Here is a 27694-nt window from a genome sequence, read left to right on the forward strand (position 1 = left end):
ATTTTACAATAAACTTTATATATTTAAATTATACAATTTGATCATTTTTTGACTTATTATGTATTGGTAAAACCATCACCACAGTCAAATAGTAAACATTTCCATCATGGAGCCATTATATTATACTAGTGTCCTGGTGCACAAATTCGAGCACATTGAAAGGAAATTAATTAGAATAAATATTTTAATATCACTATTTGGGAATTGCTAATGAAAAGAAAATAGGATTTACTGAGTCTCCAATCTACCAACTCCAGGACTTTTGTGAGGATCAAATGAGATGAGGCACGGGAAAACGCTTCACAAACATTTGGTTAAACTGTAAAATGTTTGCACCTGGCTATAAAGCAAGTCAGGTTCCTGGGCTGAAGAAACTGCAAGTAGGCTAGTCACTAGGGAGAGGAACCGGGCATTGCTACATGATGTCACTACCCGGTGCCCACAGCCACCATAGGCCGCATTTTGTGCCATGGGGTCTTGGCAGCATTGGCTGCGATTTGGTGAGGTGTCGCTCCGGGGTGGTGGTGGGGCCTGTGTCCCACTTGGGGGAAGCTGAGTGTTGCTTTGTGGGCACCAGGTCCATGGTGCTGTTTATTTTTAAATGGCTAGTGCTCGTCATGGCAGCTCCCTGGTGGTCAGTGAGTGTCATAGCTATTGGTAGAAAGGATGGACACTTAGCCTTTTTACATTTAGATGAGTGTTGATATGGTCAGCTTTAAACTTGCCATCTTGCTATTCAGGCTTTATTTGTTCTATCTGTTCTTTGTTCTCCCCGCCCCCCCTCTCTGTTTCCTTTTCCTGTTAGATTAGTTCTTTTTAAAAATAATTCTATTTTATCTTCATTATTAGTATGCTAACAATATTTATTTCATTTTCTATATGGTTGGTGTAGAGTTTATATACTTTTATCTTCAAATAATGTAATACTTTCCATATGGTGTAAGAAACATAAGCATGTATTTCCATTTTTCCCTCCTAACCTTTGTGATATTTTTGTAATAAATTATACTTCCAAATGTACAAGCCACACAATATATTATTACTTTTGCTTTACAAATATAAACAATAAAAAATGCCTCTTATGTTTTGTCATATACTTACCTTTCTTACTACTACCATTTTTTTCTTTTTTGGTCTTTCTTTTTTGGTCTGTTTAAAAAATAGATTCTTTATTCTGGTGAAATACACATAATATGGCATTTACCATCTTAACCATTTTATGTGTACAGTTCAGTGGTACTAAATACATTTATAATGTTGTACAACCAGCATTACCATCCATTTCCATCACTTTTCATCTTATAAAACTAAAATTCTGTCCTCATTAAACAATGGTTTCCAATTCTCCCCTCCCCTGGCCTCAGCAAGCACAATTCTACTTTGTTTCTATTAATTTGATTATTACTGTAACCTCATATGAGTGGAATCATACAATCTTGTCTTTTTAAAAAATTTTCTTTATTGATTAAGGTATTACATATGTGTCCTTATTACTAAGTTTATTTTCCTTCTCCCTGAGGAACGTCCTTTAGTCTTTTTTGTAGTTCTATTCTGCAGGAGATGAATTGTCTCATTTTAAAATAAGCCTAACTAAATCTTTATGTCACCCTCATTTTTAAAGCGTATTTTTGCTGGGTATAGAATTTTAGGTTGACAGCTATTTTCTTATTGTATGTTAAAGATTTTGTTCCACTGTTTTCTGCCTTGCATGTTTTTTTATGAGAAGTCTACTACATTCCTTTTTTCCATTTGTACATATGTTTTCCCCCCTCTGCTTGCTTTTAAAATCCCCCCCTCCCCCATTCCCGGGTCACATTAATTTTATTATGATATGCATTTGTATAGTTTTATTCCTGTTTCTTCTGCCTGAGGGTTTTTTTCCAGTTTATTTATTTTAGAGGGAGAGAGGAAGGGGGAGAGAAAGAGAGAGGGGGGGGTCGCCTGGTTTTTTGTCGTTCTACTTATTTATGATTCATTGGTTGATGCTTGTATGTGCCCTGATTGGGGATCAAACCTGCAACATTGGTGTATGTGACAATGCTCTAACCAACTGTGCTACCCAGCCAGGGCTCTCCTGCTTGAGTTTTAGTGAACTTCTTGGATTTATAGTTTTTATCACATTTGGAATCTTTTCAGTGATTATTATTTTAAATTTTTGTCACCCCTGTCTTTCTAGAACTTCAATTATCTTTATGCTAGGTTTGTTATTTTCTCAAAATCTACTGATGTTCTCTTTATTTTTATTTCACTCTATTTTTCTTTGTGTTTTATTTTGTACTGACTTTTTTCCTCTGTAAATTTTCTTCTTTTCATGTTTCATAATTTTTTAGTGTGTGTGAGCAATATGAATTTTAGGGAGTTGTTTTCTGTATTTTTTTTGGCAGTATTACTTTGAATATGTGGAAGCTTGGTTTTGGGATAAAGTTATTTGGATCCAATTTTATGCTTTAGGGTTTCATTTCAAGAACTGTTTCAAGAATTAGCCTGAACTAAAATATCCAGACATCTTTTAGTTTAGGCTAATTTGCTGTCATTACAGAGGTAATACACTTAACTAAGGACTCTACTCCATGTCCCAAGTTTTGGTAGTCTTTCTATTCTGGCTGGTGAGAATAAAAGCTATTTCTGGACCAATTTATCTCTGAAGGATTGATCTGCCTGTTCCTTTCTCATCGTTCCTTTCCTGGCCTCACACTTCTGTGCAGATTAGTATTCATCCAAGGGCTCAAGTGGGATCTTTCTTCAGCTCTCCTGTTTTTATCAGCTTTCTCTTAGTGACAACCTCAATTTTCCTCTTGGATACTGTGGTCTTAAAATTGAGGCCACTTGGGCTTTTCCAAACTCTGAAATCTGTCTCTTAAACTCAGCATACTGCAATCTCTTTGTGTGCTATGGACTGGAAAATCCCTTCAAGCAGTGAGCTCGGACACCTATAAGGATCAGATAATTTGTTTTTACTCTCTCAGGGATCATTGTTCAGTGCTTCCTATGTCCAGTGTCCATTCCATTTCTTTCGTCTAGTTTTCTAGTGTTTAAGGTTATAAGGAAAGTCCAGTACCTTCATCATAGTTGAGCATAATATGTTTTAAATGGAAAACAGGGAATTTATTGTAAAGCTAGAAGGGCATATCACAAAACTCAAGGAGGGCAAGAATACAAAGGAGATATAAGAATAAGGAATTTACAGCCTTTAGCAACCTGGGCAATACTTTATTTCCATCTCTCACCTTTGCATCTCTCTGTCAGTCTCTGTGGACTGGACTGGCTTTCTCTGTTTCTCTCCAGTGGTCGGCAAACTCATTAGTCAACAGAGCCAAATATCAACAGTACTTCTTCAAAATAGACTCGCCCAGGCCGAAAACCGACTTCTGCGTATGGGCCACGAAGTTTCAATCGCACTGTACGTGCGCCCGCACGTGGTATTTTGTGGAAGAGCCACACTCAAGGGGCCAAAAAGCCGCATGTGGCTCGTGAGCCGCAGTTTGCCGACCACGGCTCTAGGCTGTATGGCTAAATGTGGCTACTCCACAGCTGCCAGATTTACATATTGTTCCAAACACTTGCAGAAACTTCTTTTTGGAGTATTTTCCTTTACATAATGAATTGATTTACAAAATAGTTTGAGATTATTAGAAAATATATTATTAAATATTTTCACATTATTTACCTATTTTCAATAATATGCTTAATGTTATTAAATCTTGATAAACATAGGTAGTGCTTGGTAGGTAACAATACTAATTTGAATTCAATATTTAATATAGTAATATCAAAATATCCCCACCTTTTGTTTTACTCTTGTATAATCTCAAGTCTTAATTAAAAAAAATACTTGTGGTTTTGTTGATATACTGATGTCTCTATTTGCTCTTGACTTAATGGAACTGATTTAGAACCCACATATGTAGACAAATAATTTAAAATTTCCTGGCAATATGTATTACTTTATGTTCATCTGTACTCAATTTTGTTTCATTCCATTGTCTGATTAGTATTATTAAGGCCTTTCTGGAAGCCATCATATCTTCTCAACTTTGTCTCAACTAAATTGTTTTGTGCTGTCAATAATTTCTACATTTAAACACTTCATTAAATACATAGCCTATGAATTTTCTGTCTAGTAAATTATTCTATCATTTGACACCCACCACTGAACTTTTTCCACTGTAAAAGAGATATCACCCCTTTATCTTTAATAAATTAAGAACTGATTTGGAATAAAACTGAAAGTTTATAACTTTACTAGTACATCTCTGGGAACCTACAGTGCAATGTAAAAGAAATACCACTGGCTTAAGAATCAGTGTGTTCTTTAATGAAAGTGAGTGACAGGTTATGGCAAGCATGCAGTATTTGTTCAAAATATTACTTGAACAAACATATGAATAAATTAAATGCACATGAACTAACCTCTTTCATAATTTAGCCATGAATCTTATTAAACTGGGAAGAAATAGCTATCTGCAAATATCCTCTAATAAAATATTTGATTATAGTGACTATTATAAAACCTGTTTGTCTTTCCTAATTTTTCCCCGGTTTGTAAAGCTTGCTGCTCTTTGATTTAAAAAATAATTTGTAGACGATCTTTGAAAACACATGCATTACTGATTTTGTAACCTCCTAGACTGTTCTGAATTTTATTTTTACAATGTGCACATATTTCTTCTTAGAACTAAAATTCTTGTTAAAAATTCAAAATGAAAAGGTCACAATAAAAATGGTTACTTATACTTGATACCAAAAGCACAATTTGTAAAAGGAAAAATTGATAAGTTGGACTTTTTCATAATTTAAAACTGTTGCTCTGCCAAAGACTCTGTTGAAAGGATGAAAAGACAAACTACAGACCAGGAGAAAATACTCACAAATCATATATTTTGACAAAGAACTCGTATCTAGAATTTATAAAGAACTTTCAAAACCCAACTGCAATAAAGCAAACAATTCCATTAGAAAATGGGCAAAAGGCATAAGCAGACATTTCACTGAGGAGGATAAACAGATGGGCAAATAAGCATGTGAAAAGATGTTCAACATGATTAGCTGTTCAGGAAAGGGTAAATTAAAACCACAGTGAGATATCAAGCACCCCTATCAGAATGGTTAAAATAAAAAAGAACACCACCAAATTCTGGTGACAGTGTGGAGACACTAGTTCATGCATACATTGCTGGTGCAAATTTAAAATGGTACAGTTACTCTGGTAAAGTGTGTGGCAATTTTTTTACAAATCTAAACATGTGCTTACCATATGACCCAGCAAATGCATTCTTGGGCATTTATCCCAGAAATAGGAAAATGTACATTCACACAAAAAGCTATACATGAATATTCAAAACAGCTTTCTCGTAGTAACCCCAAACTGGAAATAATCCAAATGTCCCTCAATGGATGCATGGTTAAACAAACTGTGGTACATGCTTCCTATGGAACACTACTCGGCAATAAAAAGGGGAGAACTCAATATATCTCCTGGATGGATTTCAAGAGAATTATACTGAGTGAAAAAAGCTACTCTCAAAAGCGTATATGCTGTATGATTTCGTTTATATAACAATCTTGAAATGACAGAATTATAGAAATGGAGAACAGATTAGTGGTTTCCAGGGGTGAGGGAGGGAAAGGGAAGGGGGGTTGTTGTGGTTGTGTAGGGTTGCACCAGAAATCCCTGTGAGGGAACTGTTCTGTATCTTGACTGTGTGGTGGTCTCATCTATCTAGAAATGTAATAAAATTGTATACAATTACAAGCACACACAGACACAAATGAATTCATGTAAAAGTGAGATCTGAAGAAGATCAGGGATTGTATCAGTGTTAATTTCCTGGCTGTGATATTGTATTATAGTTATGCAGGATGTTACCATTGGGTGAAACTGTCTGAAGGGTATTTGGTCTCTCTGTATTGTTTTCGAAACTTGTATGCGAGTCTACAATGAATTCAACTATCAAGTGACTGATTGCATCAGGTCAGACAGCCTTGGGGGCTGTCCTGAAAGGAGCAATGAACTGTGAATCCTGAAGGGGATGCCAAGGAAAGAGGCGGAGGTGTCTGATTCAATGGGAGGATATTATGTAAGTGCTGGCATTTATGCCCAGGTTGATAGAAGCGTGACTGTAGACTGGGTTTTATGGAAGTAGGTGATAGGATGGAATTTAGGGTGTTTATTGGGGATTAATATCTCTTAAGCAGAGGATGGAGCAGAATGGAGCCCTAGAGGCAGAACTGCCTTTCAGAGTCATCCTGAGTGGCACCCATGGCCTTGCTCAGTCACTAGATGTAGACCACACCCAGTGGGCGTGACCGCAGGTAAAATGTCTGTCTGCAGCTGATGCAGGTCCTAAAATGCTGACAGCTAGAGGTGGTCTGCTGCCTGCACACCTCACAGCTGGGCAGCATGTCTTCCCTGGAAAGGGAGCCCAAGCAGTGTGTCTCTGTGTCTAACGTAGTTGGCATATATAGACACACGTCAGTGACTGGGTTAATACTGAACTCAAATAAGTAAGCAAACATGCAGGTCTCCTTAGCAACACAATGGGATGTAACTTCATCTAAGAATAGGAGTGATGCTAGGAGGCACTGTCTTCTCCCTTCAACTGATAAGGACATGAAGATATGCAGTGAACATGGTATACAATTTGTTCTTTTTTTAGGTCTTGCCTTTTTTAAAAAAATGTCCCATTCTGGAGAGTGTTTGCAATTGTTGGATTATTAAGAAATACCAGTTGAAATGGTGCAAGGGCTTTGATTATGATTGACTTTGCAGAGTAAAAGTTTCAACCCACCACTTCCTGATCCAAGGGGCAGCCTGCTACCTAGCTGTCAGTTGCAAAAACTGTTGACAAAGTCTCACTTGCTGAACTGATTTCACCCTCCATTTGAGCAACGTGTTATTTTACAGATATGAGAAGTTGCTGTTTATGTTCCACTTAGGACTCTCCCAGTGCATTCATAAGGAGATGGTTAGAACTGGCATGTAACACAGGAAAGCTCTTCAAAGGAGCCTGTGAGCATTGCCTTATTCCTGCCGTATGGAACCTGAAAAAAATCTATTGTTACTTTGCTTATGGAGTTCCCCAACGCCTCCTATACATGAGCCATATTTAGTTTTAAACAAATTTCCTGAAGTAAACATATATTTCCCTGATTTTCAGCTCTTTTGGTGAGTTTCCAAAAAACTTGGAAGTGAATTAGTGTGCAATTTGCATCCAAATCTTAGCCAAGGGGATGTGGTTTATTATAATACATGGTCCTCCTAATTATTGAACAGCTCGAGAGCACTTGGCCCAGTGTGCATCTGTTCTTGCTTGACCACACTGCCAAACATAATTTGGCAAGCACAGAAATGTACATTGAGCAGACCTACAGTCTCATTTGCATTAGGGTTTGTGGTAATTATATGAAAGCTATAACTGAATGAGCTTGTCCTCCCTTTTTAGATCACTTCACTTCTAAAAAATAAACAAGAAGCACCCCTTTCCCCAAGACTCTCTTTTTATGTGCCTTTGAGGTTTCTTGATGTGATTTAGTCATTGCCCAAGTGTTAGTTCTGCTTATATGAGAAGAGAAAACCTCTTTCCCACATATTTCATGCAGACTTTCTTCTGTTATCCTTGATGTCTATGGGTCGCTGTGCAGGTTTCAATTTATATTTGATATCATTGCTCTTGAATTAGGCTACTGCTTACCAGATGTCTGCGTTATTTGGGAATTTGCATCCAAGAATCAATAAGTAGGTTCATCCTCTAATTGTTTTAAGGAGTAATAAGGAATCATAGAGCTTTAATCTAGAAATCATAAAGGTCCCATTGAATTATCTTTGCTGGGCAACCTTAAATAAATCACTAAATTTATCTGAGTTTCCATTTTCTTATTTATGAAATGGGCTTTTGATGACTGCTTTAGTTACCTTACATAATTGATTTGGGCCAACTGGAAGAAAAAAATATGAAAGTGTTTGATAAAAATGGTATGGATGACTAAGTTGTTTAAAATGACATTATTGCTATGTTCATACCATTGCACACACAGTGTTTCTAGTGAATAATGTGGAACATTGCACAAATCACTCTCAAAGGCCATCAGGGCATCTGAAGCTCCAGTCAGCATGGGGGGGTTCTAGGATTTGGGGTGATTATGGCTCTAGAGCTGCCCTGTCCAATATGGTAATCACTAGCCACATGTAGCCATTGAACACTTGAAATGTAGCTAGGCTATCATGAGATATGCTGTAAGTGTAAAACACACACAACATTTCAGACGGTATGTAACAGAGTGTAAACAATTTCATTAATATTTTATGATGATTGTTTTCATTATATTGAATTAAATACAGTGTATTGTGAAATTGTTTCTGTTACTCTTTACTTTTTAAATGTAGCCAACTAGGAATTTGAAATTACATACATGGCTCACATTATATTCTCTTAGTGCTATTCTAGGGCGTGAAGCTATTGGGATATCTGAATTATATCCAAAGCCAGAATTGGGAACTAAAGAGCAATTGAAGCACAACGTACAAAGCAATAGAGTAGTGACTGGGGATACCAAGCCAGAAATGGTGGATTTGGAAGGCTGGGTAAGAAATGGAGCTTAGAGAGAGTTTTTGGAGCATGTATTAGAATTGTATTTCTAGAAAGCCCTCGGCTTTGTTTTGTGGGTCAAGAAGGAGCTGTGAAGTGTTCAACCAGTTCAGATATACCAGTATTATTCTTCAAGAACAATTATATTGAATAAAACCACAACAGTATAGAGCCTTCAGGAACGTATACTTCGTTGTGTGTGTGTTTGAGTACTCTGGTTATTTTAGTTTTTATGCTTTACATATCAAAGCTAAGGCAAAATTTGAAGCATTTCATATGGAAATATTTCTTAAAATAGTATATTAGAAAATTTTTGCCTTCTTATGCAGAACATACTGACCATAACTTTTGTGAAATCCTACTTACGCAAGACAATCATCTTAGATGAAAAGTATAGTTTTATGTAATATATTAATGACCCAAGTAATATCACGAGTGGCCTCTTGCTCCAACACTAAATGGCTTCAATTTGCTCAAGTTTTGTATCTATATTTTTTCAGATTTCCTCTTGCTATCAGACTACCAACCAACACATTCTTGTACTCTCAATGTGTTTGCAAATAGCAATATTCACCCATTAATTTGTTGCCTCTAATCTGCTATAGGACTTGAAATTGAAAAAAAAAGAGGCTGTTTTGAACTATAGAAAAAGCACGTGTACATATGTTCTCCCCCATAAGTTATGATGGTGATATTTGTGACATTAGTTTAATCATGAGCATTTTTACTGTTTCAAAGTTATCAGTGATCTAAGCTTATTTGCCTAAGAGCTAAAGTTCCAATAGTTGAGATTTGAATATGATAAATTTCACTGTGACATAGAATCAGAAATAACAGACCTGCTCTGCATTGCCAAGCAGGACGCATCTCTTTCTATTAGGAAGGGGCATAATGCTTCCAGCTTGTTGAGATCCACCACTAAGCTACCTGTTTTGGGGCACCACGCTCAAGCATCAGCTTAGAACTCGGGTATTTTCCAATTATTTTACATGTGATTTCTTCACATTCTCTGCAAAGTAACTGAGAAGGAGATGGGAGAAGAGATAATAGCTAAATAGGTTTGCCAAATGCTTGGTAATATTACTTACAAACTTGTTATTTAGATAATACTCTGTTAAACATAATCATGTGAACTAAATGAAATAACCACATAAATGTATATGGATTTCTGGTTAGGATGGCCATCTTTTTGTTTTTTCTTTCAAATATTTTTTATTTCAGAGGGGAAGGGAGAGGGAGAGAGAGATAGAAACATCAATGATGACAGAGAATCATTGATTGGCTGCTTCCTGCACTCCCAACACTGGGGATTGAGCCCACAAATCCAGCATGTGCCCTGACTAGGAATCAAACTGTGACCTCCTGGTTCATAGGTTGATGCTCAATCCCTGAACCACGTCAGCTGGACAAGTCAGTCTTCAATGGATATTTTTATCTATTCAATCTTCTGTTTAAACTATTAATTATATGTTTTATGAGCATAAAGGTGTTTCATCTAAACTTTATAATAGCCAAAAATATGGGTTCGACCATTGTAGGTTAACTGAAAAAGGTACAAGAAAATGTTTCACTGCTCTTTCTGTCTGTGAGACTTGAACTTGTTAGAGCTGCACATGCCACAAATTGCAATCACTAATTGCACAGTCTGAAAGAGCAACCAGTGTGTTATTGCTAGGAGATGCCCACTGACTTTAGTCACTCAGGACTGTGGCCCCTGTGAGGTGACAGTACAATACAATCCCAGAATGCAGTGCAATTGGTGTTAAGGGCATGAGAGACTAGAGCTAATCTTGTTTCTGCCATGTAATAGCTGTGTGGTCCCTCCTTTCTGTTCTAAATTCCTCCCTACTCATCTGTGACATAGTGATAGTAATAGTACCTAGTCCTGGCACCTAGTTAGAGTAATTAGCTGTTATTGTTGCATTTAGGCCCAGTGACAGTTTTTAAGCAAAGTTGAGAAAAGAGATGAATTTTTCTCTATAGTTTTTGCTTCTGAAAGAGAGCAGGATATGGTTATTTGACATTGAGTTTTAGAATGATTCAACCAAGGATAAGGTGGCCAACTTTACAGAAAGACATGGGCTGTGAGGAAAAGCAGTAACAGTATCCATAATGTGAAATCCCACAAAGAGTTGATCAAATTTCATGCTACGAAACAGGCTATCGACTTGACCAATATGGAGAGCTACATAGTCATGTGCCAACAAAGGCACATTGAGAAGAATATAACATAAGTACAAGCAATCCAGCACTTTAAAAAGGAATATTATTGAATTATCAGAAATGATTAGTAAACTTTCTGCCACCATTCTCTATCTTTCCCTAACTAATATTACCACCAACACTAAAGAAATAGAGGTTCCAAAATTGAAAAAGAAATATTTCACCACAAATCTAGTAAAACAATTATTGATGTGTTCTAAATATGTTGTTGGAATGATTCTTTAAGTTGAAACTTACTGTCATCATTTTCATTGTTTAATGTGTTGAGTGCTTTCTACAAGGGTTTATTCTTATTTAATTTTTACAGCACCTCCTTTATTATTCCCATTTTACAAATGAAAAACTTGAGTAACAGAGGACTAATTAAATTGTGATAAGTTACGTAGCTAGTAGGAGGCAATATTTGAACCCCGGTAGTTTGCTTTTAATTATCAAGTGAGGGCAGAATGATTGACAGTTGTTTAGCTTAACCAACAAGTAAGAATCAGTTTATATAATAAAGACTCAGAAGTGATAATGTATTAATTATTCTTCTCTATAGAACACACAGATTGATCAGTTTGACCCAAACTATCTTAAAATGTTTCTCAATGCCATTGAATACCTAATAAAAAATAATTCATATTTTGTATCATTATTGATATTCATAGAGATTACATCCCAAAATATAAACAGGCACAAATTCTACCCAAAGAGCCAGGGTACTTTCTGAAGCTCATCATCTTGTTTATGAGCTCTATTGTGGGGTCCACACTAATTATGTCAGATCTTTCTCTTAGGTTGATGTCTTAGTCTGTTCAGGCGGCCGCAGTAAGCTACCATAGCCCAGTGGCTTTCAAACAGTAGGAATTTATTTCTCACAGTTCTGGAGGTTGGAAGTCTGCGATTAGGTGCCAGCATGGTTGGGTTCTGATGAGGTCCCTCTTCCAGGTTGCAGAGTGCTGACAGCTCATTGCATCCTCACATGGCAGAGAGAAGAGAGAGAGAAAGCAAGCCCTCTGGTGACTCTTATAAGAGCATTAATGCCATTCATGAGGATCCACCCTCCTGGCCTCCTCTAATCCTAATTACCCCCCAAAGGCACCACATCCTAATGACATCACATGTAGGTTTCAAAATATAAATGTTGGGGAACATTTAGTCCATGACAGTTGAGTAGAACTCTAATGCATCCATCAGATCTAAAATCTAGCTGTCGCTTCAGCCAAATCCTTTGACATTTTCAAGAGTAAACCACCTATATGAAAGCATTTTGAAAACTACCACTATACAGTTAATTATAACATTATTTGAATCCCTATTTTCTTTGGCCACAGAATCCATAGGCAAAAGTGGCTGAGTTTTAAATTGTTTTCCATATCTGCTCACTTTGACTCTCTGAAACTTTGGGTCCATCAAATCTCTACTAGAAAATGTTTATTTCTCTGTTCAATGCGGCATACCGTGTGCCACCAGATAGCATAAGCTCTGTTGGTGTTGTGAGGGCCTGAGATCTGGACAGAGTAAGAGTTACCCTTGCTGCAACTCTGTAAATTATGCTAAGCTGCTTGAGAGTCAGGACTAGGGAATTATTTAACTCAGTGGTTCTCAACCTATGGGTTGTGACCCCTTTGGGGGTCGAATGACCCTTTCACAGGGGTCACCTAAATACATCCTGCATATCAGATATTTACATTACGATTCATAACAGTAGCAAAATTACAGTTATGAAGTAGCAACGAAAATAATTTATGGTTGGGGGTCACCACAACATGAGGAACTGTATTAAAGGGTGTGGCATTAGGAAGATTGAGAACCACTGATTTAACTACTAGAGGCCCAATGCACGAAATTCGTGCAAGAGTAGGCCTCCCTGCCCCCAGCTGCAGGCACCGCCTTCCCTCCGGCCGCCAGCAAGCACCTGGGACCCGGGCTTCTCTTGCAGTCCCAGCTTCATCCTAAGGTCGTCCAGAAGGACGCCCAGTCTAATTTGCATATTACCTCTTTATTATATAGGATTCCTCCCCAGCACCAAGCCTTAGTAGACACAATAAATGTTTGTAGATTTTAATTCTTTATGGTAATCCATTGGTATGGGGGTCAGAGAGGAAGAGAAATTGTGTCAGATGCTGTGTCCCAACCTGGCACTGGCCTGGCTTTCTTCCATTTATTCTGAGCATCCAGTCTAATTTTCATATTACCTCTTTATTATATAGGATTCCTCCCCAGCACCAAGCCTTAGTAGACACAATAAATGTTTGTAGATTTTAATTCTTTATGGTAATCCATTGGTATGGGGGTCAGAGAGGAAGAGAAATTGTGTCAGATGCTGTGTCCCAACCTGGCACTGGCCTGGCTTTCTTCCATTTATTCTGAGCAGGGTACAGGTGAGGAAGTCTGTTTTGATTCAGAGTAAGTTGTTTATGCTCCATAAGGGTGCTATAAAAAGCCTATAACCCACTGTCCGAATGCAGGTAACTCAGGGGCAGGGAGCTTGGTAAACAATTCCAGTTGTTCATCAATTATAATTCCTTAGGCCCCCCTGACCAGAATCCTTGACTGTTAGCAATATGGGGCAAAGAAGCAGCAAGGCCCCTAAAGTCCCAAGGGATGTCAAGTAAGGATCTCATAGCCGTATGAGATAAACATGGATAATATAATTCCAGTTTGCACTATTATGATTTCTATTAATAGTGATACTTTCCATTTCTCTTTTGAATTTAGAACTAAAATATACATGTTTTAATTAATAGGAGTTCTAGTTATTCATGATATATAAATATGTCCGCTGTGACACCATCTTGATACTTACTCTTTGTCTCATATATACAGTTTTTTATGGTGTTATAAAATCAAAGCTGGAGAAACACAGTACAGTCTAGATTACTTAAGGTCAGATTTCATTCTTAGCCCTATAAGTGTTTAGAGCAGCACAATTTACCATAGCTAAGATTTGGAAACAGCCTAAGTGCCCATCAGCAGATGAGTAGATTAAAAAACTGTGGTACATCTACACAATGGAATACTATGCTGTGGTAAAAAAGAAGGAATTCTTACCATTTGCAACAGCATGGATGGAACTGGAGCGTATTATGCTGAGCAAAATAAGCCAGTCAGAGAAATATAAATATCACATGATCTCACTCATTTATGGAATATAATGAACAACATAAACTGATGAACAAAAACAGATCCAGAGACAGAGAAGCATCTATCAGACCATCAAACCTCAGAGGGAAGGTAAGGGAGGGCAGGGGTAAGGGGGAGAGATCAACCAAAGGACCTGTATGCAGCATATAGGCCTAACCAATGAATACAGACAACAGGGGAGTGAGGGCATAAGTGAGGGGGGTGGGGGGATAAAGACACATATGTAATACCTTAATCAACAAAGAAAAAAATAAATATTAAAGTAAATTAAGCAGCTAAAAAAAGTGTTTAGAAAATTGAGATGAAAGATGCTGAAGTTTTGGATTTGCTCGGCAATACCCTGCAATGAAATCAGCTTTCTTTTGTGAAATCCAAAAGTAAACACTAATATCCAAATCTTACATGGAATCTAATATCAAAGTAATGCTTAGACTGGGCTTGAAGCTGGAAGGGATGGAGGAGGAGAAACTCCTCTTCCTACACAGACTGTAACTCTCCAGGCTTTTATACATTTCTAGCGAAACTTATTTAATCTACCTTGTCACATGCTGACATTTAATAAACACCTCATTCCTCTCCAGCTATTTTTAACAGTGAGCTACAGAATGGTAAATCCCTGGCCAGTTAACAATATTTAAATGACCAAACGGCTTCTCTCTTGAAAAATAAGGTTAATGGAAAGAATTTCTATTTTACTCTGATTGTCTCCATCCCGTCAACTGTATACATGTGCACACCTGTACTGTCTAGAGCTCACTATCAGGAAACCATACTTTTTGCGATGGTAATGATGCTTCTATAATATTATGCACATGGTTCCCTTTGAATGACACATAATTCATTACTCTCTTTTGTTGGTTAATACTTTTATGAGGTTCCCCCCTCCAGACCAATGCAATATGTGCCTCTGTGCACACAGCACACATCTTCAAAGAATGCTAACACTTTAAAAATTTGCTGGCTAATGTGTAATCTGCAGAGAATGTCCGCCTCATCTGACAAACACCATCTCAGCTCAGGAAGCCGCGTTCAGTCCGTCTATCAGATCTGACAGTGGTGGTATCCCCGCCGCCCTTCCCAGCACACACCCTGCCTTTAAAGGCCTTCCCATCCCTGTTATTGGTCTCACAGATGATAGAGTATGACACTCCATAAACAATGAGCTAGGCCTTTTGTAGGCGGCTTTGCTTTTCTTGGCTTCAAACTGCCACTGAATGTCAAATCAATTTGGCTTTCATTAGAACAGCTTTATATGTGCAAATGTATTTGGGTCTGGTTGCCACTTTTTTTTTTCATATTTCCCCCCTCCTTTCCATTCCTCTTCTTCTCTTCAAGATGATGTAATTTTTCTCTAATCCATGCCAGCACCTGTTTCTTTAAAAGAGAGGAAAGAAAAGAAAAAAAAAAAAAACGAAGAGAAAGAAGAGGGAGAGAAAATGCTGTGTGCTGCTCTCTATCACAATCAGCCTGAACACCAGGCTGGCACATTGTGGCTCAAGTTTTCCCAGAACAAAGAGAAAAGGCCTCGTTGCCACGATATTGTACATCGCAGGGCCCAGATAAAGTCAGGAGCCTGCATAAACCTTGTTTCCTGATGTCTGGGGAGACGGCTGTCGAGATAGAGCAAGGTGTGTAAGCCGGGTGTATTGATAAGTGATGAAGCCAGCAATGAATCTGGTGCAGTGCTTAAGGCAGTCTGAGCCAGCCAGAGCACCCTGCTTGATGGAAGACCGTCTTCCTCTCGAGTTGGGAGAAATAGAGGGCTAACCTTAGACAAGAGCACAGACCTAAAGAGGCAGCAAGAAGCGGGGTGATAAATAGACCGCTGGAGAGAGACAGATGAAAACATGAACTAGAGTCTGGCCAGTCTTTTTGTGTTTACCTGCATGCATACATGTCTCAGTTTATGTGAGAGCATTTCCACCCAACTCTGAAACATAAACTGTGAGGTTTCTGATTCAAATAAGCCACTTTACTAAAAAGAAAGTGTACAATGTGTCTGATGGCCTTTTAAAGAAATGTGTGCAGGTGGATTTTGACTTCACTGCTATCCACTCTAGTTGGATTTATTGATGTAAAAGAAATAAGGTGGGTGGAATATAAATCTACAAACCAGGTAATTATTATAATTCTTAATATTGTGTGATACTCCTGAGAAATTAAGGTATTGGAGAGTTCACAAATGTGTATTTACATACATTTATTGAGCACTTATATGCATGGTTTCTAGGTGTTTGGGATACATCCATGTACAAAATTTAGACTAATCCCTGTCATTATAAAGCTTAGATTCTAGCAGGGGCCACAGATAATAAATAACGAGCCTAAGAAATAATTGAAGCATAAAGTCTGTTAGAAAGTGATGTGTTAACTGAAATTTAAAAAAAATGAGTAAAGGAAAGAAGACTGAAAAATATCAGGGGAAACACTATGTAAAGTCCATAATTGTCTAACCACTATGCTGTACACCTGAAACTAATTCTATATAACAAAAGCCCAGTGACCGAAATGATGGAATGACCAGAACAACCAGAGACCAGAACACCATGGCCCCTCACCCAGGCTGGCCCTGCCCCCCAGGGAGTGGTTAGGGGTGCCCCTAGGCAATGAGATAGGGTGTGAGTTTGATGGGGGAAAGTCCAAGAAATAGGGGGGGAGGTCTTAAGGGTCTGTGGGGTTGGGGTGGTGGGCCTGGAGTAGGTTTGGAGTGTGCTGGGGAAGGAAGAGGAAGATCCAATTGGAAAACGGCTCAGCACAGTACCTTTCTCATTGCGAACTGGGACAGCTGTGGCCGTGGACTGAATAGGCAGTTGTTTCATGAGTGCGCTTGGGACCCACATGTTCACAGCAGCGGCAGTACTCCTGAAACTTCACTGATTCAAAGTAGTAAACAACTATCAATGACAAAACAGAAAAATCCTCTCCAACTAGTGGCCCTGGACGTTGCACCAAGACTGAAGGAAACACCACTTAAGAAGGAGCTAGAAAAACCGGAAGTATGCGACTAGAGCAGCCGTGGGCAAACTACGGCCCGCGGGCCGGATCTGGCCCGTTTGAAATGAATAAAACTAAAAAAAAAAAAGACCATACCCTTTTATGTAATGATGTTTACTTTGAATTTATATTAGTTCACACAAACACTCCATCCATGCTTTTGTTCCGGCCCTCCGGTCCAGTTTAAGAACCCATTGTCGCCCTTGAGTCAAAAAGTTTGCCCACCCCTGAACTAGAAGGAAGAATAGATAATCTCTAACTGTGTCATAATATGAAACATACTGAAGGGCACAGAATGAATCCCACAGCCTGTAATTTCTGGTTCTTTCTGCACAAAGTAAGCAAGTAAATTTACTTTAATTTTTTTATAAGAAATTGTTCTTTCTCTGTATCTTTGTTTACATGGTACTAAGGTATTTGCTAAAGGTTGAGGATTTTTAAGGATGAACCTACTGCAGATTATAAGAACTTTTGTGGAAAATGCCCATAGGTGGGGGAAAAACCATAACTGAGCCAATATTTTAATACAGTTAGGTTTTCCAGTTCAAGTTTTTGGAGACTGCTTATTAAAACATTCCTGGTTGGAAAGTGCAGAACACCATGCCCCTCTCCCAGGCTGGCCCCACCCCCCAGGGAGCAGTTAGGAGTGATCAGGCGGGCAGAGTGATTAGGGGCAATCAGGCAGGCAGGTGAGCAGTTAGGAGCCAGTGGTCCCAGATTGTGAGAGGGATGTCTGACTGCCCATTTAGGCCCGATCTGCTGCAGGATCAGCAGTTGAACATCCCCCGAAAGGTCCCGGATTGCAAGAGGGTGTGGGCCGGGCTGAGGGACTCCCCCCTCCAGTGCAAGAATTTCGTGCACTGGGCCTCTAGTATGTATATAAAAAGGCTAATATGCTAAGTGTCTGACCATGCAAATGGTCACTATGACGTGCACTGATCACCAGGAAGCAGATGCTCAACGCAGGAGCTGCCATGACACGCACTGGCCATTTACAGAGAAATGGCACCATGAACCTGGTGCCCACAAAGCAACACTTGGTTTCCCCCAAATGGGACACAGGCCCTGCCACCACCCTGGAGTGACAACCCACCAAATTGCAGCCAATGCTGCCAAGACCGCAAGGCACAAAATGGGAGCCACAGCCCAGCCCAGCTTGGAGACAGTGGCTGTGGGCGCCGGGTAGCAACGCCCTGGTTCCTCTCCCTAGTGACTAGCCTCCTTGCAGTTTCTTCAGCCCAGGAATACAACTTGCTTTATAGCCAGGCACAAACATTTTACAGTTTAACCAAATGTTTGTGAGGCGTTTTCCTGTGCCTCATCTCATTTGATCCTCACAGAAGTCCTGGAGTAGGTAGATAGGAGACTTGGTGGAATCCTATTTTCTTTTCATTAGCCGGAAAATGGAGATTTAGAAACTTGACCTGACTGAAAAGAAGTAAGAAATGGTGGGCCTTGAAAATGACTTCAGGTTTTCTCACTGTGCAGAATATAGTCAAACACTGCTGCAGGTAAATATTTTACCCTTTGTTCTCCCTGCATGGTCTACAATAATAATCTGCTTCATGTTGATAATTACTGCTGTGTTGCTGACAATTACCTGAAAGAGAAGTTGGGATGCTTCACTTGGCTGGAAAAAGTTTAGCTAAATCGGAAAGCAGGTCTAATTAAGCAAGTTTATTCTATATATATAAAAGGCTAAGCTGACTCATGCATGCGCAATACATGTAAAGCTCTCATTGGTGCCAATCACACATGTGTGTTTCAATGTGTCATTGTGGATCGTGAACTTGGTTGACACTTCTATTGTAGAGAAAGGGCAAATAGCGATATTAAAATATTTCTTCTAATTAATTTTCTTTCAATGTGCACGAATCTGTGCACCAGGACACTAATATACAATAATATTGAATGTAAACTGCAATAGAAAAGTAGGCATTAAGAAAAATAAAATGAAAACAATTATTGTCCATTTGTTGATATTTTTTAACAGAATAGGGTAGATATTGAGAAAGTGAATTTTGAACAAAAACTTGAAGGAAATAAGGGCGTGAGCTGTCTGCAGATCTGGGGAAGAAGGCACCAGGCAGAGGGAACAGCCCATGCATAGGCTCCTATGTGGGTACATGACCAGAATGCATGAAGGGCATGTGGCCAGAGAACATGAGCCAGGGACAGAACAGTAGAGGGGACCATCAGAGAGGTAATGTTATGCCATGTAGTCTATTAGAAAGCCAAAGGTTTTGTACTTTGAGCAAAATGGGGATTTAATGAAGGGTATTGAGGAATCATATGATGTGTACCCCATACATTTGTTTCTATAAAAGTATGTTTGTTCTGATTGTAACCAGTTTGAAGTTTGTAGAATGTCTCACGAAGCCTGATACATGAAGAAGACTTAGACCAGGACACACTAGACTTTTTGTGAATTTCTAGGAAGGATTCTAATAAGGATGAAACCAAACCCATACCAAAGAGCTCTGTGAGGATGCCAGAGCCAAAATCTTGCTGGGTAGGTTACTGGAGAAGTCACTGAGGAATTACAAGTAATGCCTATTATGATCCTAGAGATAAAAGCACAGTATGTGTACACTCAAGAAAATTAAAGTAAAACTGATCTTCTTATGCAGCAGATACTTAGGTTTATATCCCAGCTAGGCACAGTCTGTGCTTTCAGACTAGTTAATTAATATCTTTGAACCTTTGTCTCCTCGTTGTAAGATGGGAATAATAACTCCTCCCTTGTTCATTTGTTTTGAGGGTTAAGTTATACATCCTATTTGTGCTTGGCATAAAGCATATGCCGAACACATTGTAGCTTTCTTCCCCTGTAATCTCCATGGATTTCATACTCAAGTATTTTCACATTTTTCCACAGATGTTAGTGACCAATTGGAGCAGTGGGGGAGAAAAGCATGATAACAAGGGAGATGTCTGATTCAATCAGGCTCCCACAACTGCCCAGGCAGGTGATGTGAAAGCTTCCCTCACCTACACATGTCTAGGCATCCCAAACCTTAGAAGTCACAGTGCAAAACAGATACACCAAAGGTACTTAAACAAAGGGGGCTTCATCTGGCCAGTTTAAAAACTGCAGCAGCCTTAGCTGATTTGGCTCAATGGATAGAGCGTTGGCCTGCGGACTGAAGGGTACCCAGTTTGATTCCGGTCAAGGACACATACCCAGGTTACAGGCTTGATCCCCAGTCGGGGACGTGCAGGAGGCAACTGATCAATAATTCTCTCTAATCATTGATGTTTCTGTCTCTATCCCTCTCCCTTCCTCTCTGAGAATCAATAATAAAAAACCCCAAAACTGTTCTGTTAAAAAAACACAACAACACAAACAACAACAACAACAAAAAAACTACAGTAGATTCACCTCAGCAAATATTTGTTAAATCTGGCTGTGTGAGCACTGAGAGAGACAAGGCTTCAGAGGCTTTAGGTCTGTGGGAAGAGTCCCCAGGATTAGCTAATTCTATCTCCTCAAATGTTTTAACTCATTAATTTTTTTGTGTTCGGAATAAAACCATTATCATCTATACCTTGTAGAAATATTCCTCTTGTTTGCCTAGTTGACAAGTAGTTACTATTATGTAAATAAGCTGGTATGAAGAGACTGGGAGAAACGCTGGTGTATATTAGTGCATGATTGCAGAATTCATCATTCTCCAGAAGGTTATTTTCTCAAGGTCAGGGTGGGTAGCTATATTCAAGAGTGGTGTTTGGATGGTGGGGGGCAAGAGCAAAGAGACTTATTGTGTCTCTTATAACAAAGAGAAAAATTCTTTAACTTATTGTTTTTCTGGCAGATGCAAGCCAAAATCCTCCTAGAATTACTTTAATAACACTGGAGAGAAAAAAATGAAGTAAAACTTTCTAGCCCTGAAAATCCTTAAAAATAGTCTTTAAAGGATACAAAAAAAAAAAGAACAGAAAAATTCTTTAAGTTCTTGGGTCCCACAAATGAGATTTTAGTAGTGGCAAGTAAAACATATTGATTGGCACCAAAGTATAAGATCTTTGTCACCATCTGTTTCCTGATTGTGTCAGCAAGTATTTTTTCCCCACGAGAGTGTGAGAATACACCATAGCCTAAAAGTATCAAAGTGTCAATTATGCACCACATTTAAAAGTTGGAAGCCCACTTCATGAAAGTCAGTGACAAAAGTCCTGATTCTTGTTTCTTCTCAAACTGAAATCCTTACACTTCATTCATTTTGCAACCCACAAAAAGACCTGATGGCTCCAGGGCGCGGTGGGGTGGGAGCTGTGGCAAGAGGAGAGAGGAAAAGTCATCTTAAATGAATATTTATTGAAAGCCTCCTCCATGCAAGTCACTTTGCTAGGATATGAAGTTATTATGAATGCTATATGCAAATAATTTCTAACAAGTATGGGGTGACAGGGAGGAATAAAAATCGAAAAGAGAAGAATGAATAAACAGGCAAACATTTGGGAGTCTGGGCTAGAAAAATGGAAACGAGACACGGATGGTACTAGTTAAAAAGTAGGCTATGAACAATAGAAGTTTGAAAGGATGGGATCTTGCAGAAAGACTCCAAGTTGGGCCTTTTTAGGCTGCAATCAAGATGCTCCCCACCTCTCTTCTCTCTTATCTAGTAATTTTCCTGTTGTTGCTTAAATTTGACGTGTGATATCCTTTTTCTGCTTCCCTCTCTATGATAATCACTGCTATTGTTAATCACAACTACTGGTTAACTATGCTGATTTTCTTTGAATTCCTTCATATGACACTCTGTGTTCTAGGTAGAGAGAAAAATCCCCTTCCTCTATTTGCTCTGATTATTATTATTTTTAAAAAAATATATTTTTATTGATTTCAGAGAGGAAGGGAGAGGGAGAGAGAGATAGAAACATCAATGATGAGAGAGAATCATTGATTGGCTGCCTCTTGCACGCCCCCTACTGGGATCGAGCCCACAATCCGTGCATGTGCCCTTGACCGGAATTGAACCTGGGACTCTTCAGTTCACAGGCTGACGCTCTATCCACTGAGCCAAATCGGGCAACTCTGATTATTTTTTGATGTGTCTGTAGCCAACATTTGGTGGGGCTATCAGGTTCTACACATTCTCTTACCTATGTGTTTTGTAATAATGTGCTGAGGCCATTCCTGCATGGTTGGAGGAAGAAACTATGATCAAGTCAGGTTTTGCAGATACTGTCTGTCTACTCAAGAGTTTCTTGTGTGGTAAATTCTGGGAAGTTGTTTCTCTGGGTTGGCCCAAAAACTTTGTTATGGAAACAGGAGACTTAGGTTTCCCTAGTATACTCAGTGCTATTGAACTGAGGCCTGTAAAATTTTTAAGAGTTAGTTTAAGCAAAAATCAATTTAAATAGGCCAATGCTAAACCGGAGTGAGTAGGGGCATACCTCTGACAGGAGCTAGGAAAGACTTACATAGAGAAGGTGTGGAAGCAAAGACAGGAAATGATTCAATTGGCTATAAAGCCTACTTGGCTTTTTGTGATTGGTTGTTCCTAGACTTTGATTTCATAATTTTGAGATATTTCAGGCATAGACTTTGGTTTCCATACATAGACCACCATGGCCTTACAGTTAGCTGAGTCTAATGGTCTTGTTTTATTAATTTAATGGTGCCTTACATCAAAATTCAGCATCAAAACACCAGGATTTGTGTCCTAGCCCAGAGGTATGCGGAAATGCTGCAGTGAGACAGAGGCCTCGCTGCAACAACCAAAAGCTTGTGTCAAACAGAACAAAAGCATGCCACTCTGCTTTCTTGTACTCACCTGGGTTAATGTGGCAGAAACACCTTTCCTGGTGAAACCACCTGCTCTGCACTGTAACCAGCCAGGCTCTAAACTAAAGTCTGGGCTTCAGAGGTACCGGGAGAGTAGGCAAGCCAGATTCTCTGTTCAGGTTTGCTCAAATAGAGTATCAGAGCCTGCCAGATGGGTCTCCTGGCACACTCTCAAATCATACACAACCACAATTTAAGTCAAATTTGCTGTATGAGTCTGGAAACCATAGGATACCATAGGTATTGTGAGTTTGATCTGTTGAAAAACACTGATTGTATGAGAAGAAGAGAAAGGGAAGAGCCCTTTGTCAAGGAAATATCACGCAAAGCATCATAACCATCAGAAAACATGATCACTCATTTATTTATTCAATTTATTTATTTATTCAAATTGAGTACCTACATTTTGCAGGATGCCATAAAAAGCACTGGGTATATAATATTAAATAGGTCAACTGGGAAATTACATTTCACTGAGGGAGAAAAAAATAAATACAAAAGTTAATAAAAACAACATCCTCTATAATAATAAAAGCGTAATATGCAAATAGACCAAATGACTGAACAGCAGAATGACTGTCTGACGACCTTCTAGGCAACCATGCTATGACACCCACTGGTGCCAGGCGGGTGAGATGTGATTGGTCAGGGGCCCGGCCATTGCCCCTGATTGCCCTTCAGGGGGAGGCCCAGACCACTGGCCAGTGGGGCAATTGATCAATCGGGGCAGGAGGGGGCTCCACGGTCGCCCCACAAAGGGAGGCCCAGGCCACCAGATGGTGGAGCAATCGATTAATCGGGGGGCTCCACGATCACCCCAAAGAGAGAGGACCAGGCCACCGACCGGCGGGCTGCAGCGGGTGGGTGGGGCCTCCCTCTGTGGAGGCAATCCATCATAGAGCCCCAGCCGAGTGGGCAGGGCCTACCTCTTTGAGGCAATTAATCGTGGGGCTCCTGGACTGTGAGAGGGCACAGGCCGGGCTGAGGGACGCCCCCCGATCGGCCATCGACCGGCGGGCTGCAGCAGGTGGGTGGGGCCTCCCTCTGTGGGGGCAATCCATCGTAGAGCCCCGGCCGAGTGGGCAGGGCCTACCTCTTTGAGGCAATCAATCTTGGAGCTCCTGGACTGTGAGAGGGCACAGGCCGGGCTGAGGGACGCCCCCCGATCCCAGTGTACAGATTTTGTGCTCCAGGCTGATATGCAAATTGACTGAACAGCAGAAGACTGGTTACTATGACACACATTGACCACCAGGGTGCAGATGCTCAACGCAGGAGCTGCCCCCTGGTGGTCAGTGCACTCCCACAGGGGGAGCGCAGCTCAGGCAGAAGCCCGGCTCATGACTGGCAAGCCTCTCCTGCCTCCACTGCAGGTGGGCAGTAAGGAGTGAGAGGTCCAGGACTGCAAGAGCCCCGGACTGCGAGAGGGATGTCTGACATCCCCTGAGGGGTCCCGGACTGTGAGAAGGTGCAGGCTGGGCTGAGGGACCCCCCTCCAATGCACGAATGTCATGCACCGGGCCTCTAGTATTATAATAATGTTGAAAGAAAAAAGCAAAGAGTCCAGATAATTGAGGGATAGGGACAGAGGTGTAAGGGGTAAAGGTAAGTTTACCTGAAATGGTAACAAACTGAGATATGGAAGATTAGATATAGGTATTTTTAAAAATATTTTCAGTGGCATGTTATTGCTTTCTTCATAAACTATTTAGGCTGAATACCAAAGATCTGATAATATTCTCCCTATCCATCTTTATCTTTTACTACTTGTCCCTATTATGTATTGTTCTTGGAACAAATGGAACTAATTGTTTCTCATATATACCTTGTGCTTTCCCAACTCAGCATCTGCATTCATCATCTTTTCCGCCTGCCGTGCATTTTTTTAGGACTTTTGGACCCAAATCCTGTGCACCTCACAGTCCAGCTCCAATGTCACTTCCTTTAGTCCTTCTCTCCTGGATCTCCAAGCTCCTCCTTTTTGCCTCTTACATTTGTAACTTTTTTATTACTCCTGTTTTATATATTCTAATACATTTTTAAAATTTGCAGCTCTTATTTCTCTTTCTAGCCTAAGAATTCCATAGGTGTAGTGTCCCCATGATAATATAAAATTGCCTGTTGTCTTGTAGGCATTCAATAAATATTCTTTGAATAAAAATAAATCAAACCCAGCTGGCAGAAAGCCTGGAAAATTGAAATCACAGAAATTTTGTGTCTGAGTCACAGAGACTGTCTTAAATTTGCTTTCCCCAAAAGCAAATCCTGTGATGATTATTGAGTATAAGGAGTTTTGTGGTGTGTGTGTGTGTGTGTGTGTGTGTGTGTGTGTTTAAGGTCACCTTAGGAAACTTTGTCATGAGAGAGAGATGGAAGAAAGGGAAATCAATAAAGGGTATATTAATGAGTAGGTTTTCACTTGCTGGGGATTCTGAGACTGTGTGAAATATGATTTGGGATTTTTCCCTCTGAAGGTGGAGGGGGTGAGGAACCATCTCTCATTAGCTAGAGATTGCTCCTGGGATATTCAGCACTAAGTTTACCCTAATTTTGTCTACTTGACATCCTTCTCTTCTATGACTGTGTGCTCATTCTCCCAGTAGCTGGGCCAGGGAGGAGCTACTTGACAACTTATGGGTCTGTTTTACTATGAATGGTGGGGCACTAAGCAGAAGTCCAAAGTTTTACAAGATCCTGTGCTCCCTGGCTTCGCTTTTTTGCTTTATGTTCCCCAAAACAAATTTTTAAAAGGATTATGTAGCCTGCCAGTGGTAACAAAGCCTGTCAAATTCCCTAAAGGATACACCTGAAGGCAGTTAAGGAAACCTTCTTCAACTGACACAGAGTTCTTTGGGAAGGTGGTTTCGCAATTGTGCCCAGATGAATGTGACAATAGTGCTTGATGTAGAGGGGAGAGGTAGTACAGTAGGGCCTTGACTTATGAGTTTAATTCGTTCCCAGACTGAGCTCGTTAAAGAGCTCATTAACTCAAATTACTCTATCAACTCAATGCAAAAAATCAGCCGAGAGACAGCTGGTATCTCAAAAAACTCGTTAGTCGGGACACTCGTAAGTCAAGGCCCCACTGTATTGGTATGCTTGGCCTCCTCCGGCTCCTCAAAATCTTGGGAGTCCACCTCAATGTCCCAGGACAAGGCATTCTGAAACCTATAGAGCTCTCCCTGTTGAACTCGGTGTCTGTAAGAGAGATTATGTACAAGTGTTGTTTTTATTCCCAGAAAGGAAGAATTTGAACCTTGAATAGCATGCTTGGATGAAATGCTTCAGGAGGGGCAAGTGTTCTCATAATAACAGAAATGGCCCATGGAGAGCCTGGGGTCATCACAGTAGGTGCTATACAAACTCTTATGCTTGATCTAATCTTCCTAAAGGAGGAATGCTTCAAGGCCTCTGAAGAAATCATGAGGAGCTTTGAAAAAAATCAAGGCTATTTATGGTACTGGTTACATTTCAATAAAAAAGTCTCCAGCTGTGAATGGCAATAAAAGAAATTGTTGTAGATAACCTTAGCAAAGGGGACTGCCTCTAGCTTTAAGATATATTGATTATGCCTTGAATCCAAAGACTTCTGCTTAACAAAAAGTTGTGGAAGTTCTAGCTGCCTGCAAAGAATCCCTGTAATGGTAACTTTTGATTGATGAAGATTGTAAGAGACTAGGAAAAGCCTTCCAAAGAATGAGAGTTTCTGGTGAGGGGCACCCAGAGCCAGGCACTTGGCCATGAATATTGATTGCATCAGAAAAGAGTCATAGATGACACCTTTTCCTTTACTCTCCACTGGATCCCAAACTGCAGAAGGAGAAAAATTTATAACTCAAAAACATGATAATGTTATCAAAGTTACATGAAGTGAGCTGCATACATTGTGAAACAATCCATTGTTGTAGTTGCTCTTTGGCCTTGTAAAAATATGTGTTTTGCTTCCATCAAGATAGGAAAAGAGATAAAGGGAATGGAATCTAGAGGAAATTGAACTCTTTACTATGACCTAGAGTTCAGAGAGAGAATTGTGACTTAGATGACTCCTAACTTCTGTCATCTCAGAGTTGATCCTTGGTGCCTGTGTCTTAGCTCTTTGTTTTTTTACTGTCACATTCACTCATAGCTACAATTCGTGAGAAGATATTTTTGGAGGCCTAGCTTTCTTATTGGCTACTTTGGCTGAAAAGAATTGTGACTTAGATGACTCCTAAGTTCTGTCATCTCAGAGTTGATCCTTTGTGCCTGTGTCTTAGCTCTGTTTTTTTTACTGTCACATTCACTCATAGCTACAATTTGTGAGAAGATATTCTTGGAGGCCTAGCTTTCTTATTGGCTACTTTGGCTGAATAGCACTTACTATAAAACCCTAATTTACCTCATAATTTCTCTTAATATTTATGTCCAATAAACATGTGCCCATAACTTTATCATGGGGACATGCATAATCCATAAGATAAATCTGATTTTTAAAAGCTTTATACACAGACTATCTCTGCTCTTTTCATAGCCTTTATTATAAAGTTCTCGAAATGAAAAGAGATGAAGCATTACTTATGTCCCTAAGTCTTTTAAAAAAATTTATCTGTCAAATGACTATACAGTAAAATTGACTATTATAGTGTAAAGTTCTATGAAATTTAACATGTGGATTGATTTATGTAACAACCACTATGATAAGGATACAGAAGAGTTCCATCACCCTCAATAGACCCTTGTGCTATCCCTTTACAGTCACATCTCCTCCCTCCTTTGGCAGCCGCCTATTTGTTCTCTATAAATATAACTCTGTCTTTTTGAAAATTTCATATGAATGGAATTATATAATAGGTTATCTTTTGAGACTGATGATCTAGATAGACTAGATAATAAAAGACAGTGAACAGTAACTTCTAGATTGTGTAATGTAGAAAGTGGTAGAAAAACTTAAGACAGTATTAATGTTGGATAGGATGCTTTGGGACATGTTTCA

Source organism: Myotis brandtii, unplaced genomic scaffold, assembly GCF_000412655.1.
Source record: "Myotis brandtii unplaced genomic scaffold, ASM41265v1 scaffold927, whole genome shotgun sequence".
Classification (NCBI taxonomy): domain Eukaryota; kingdom Metazoa; phylum Chordata; class Mammalia; order Chiroptera; family Vespertilionidae; genus Myotis; species Myotis brandtii.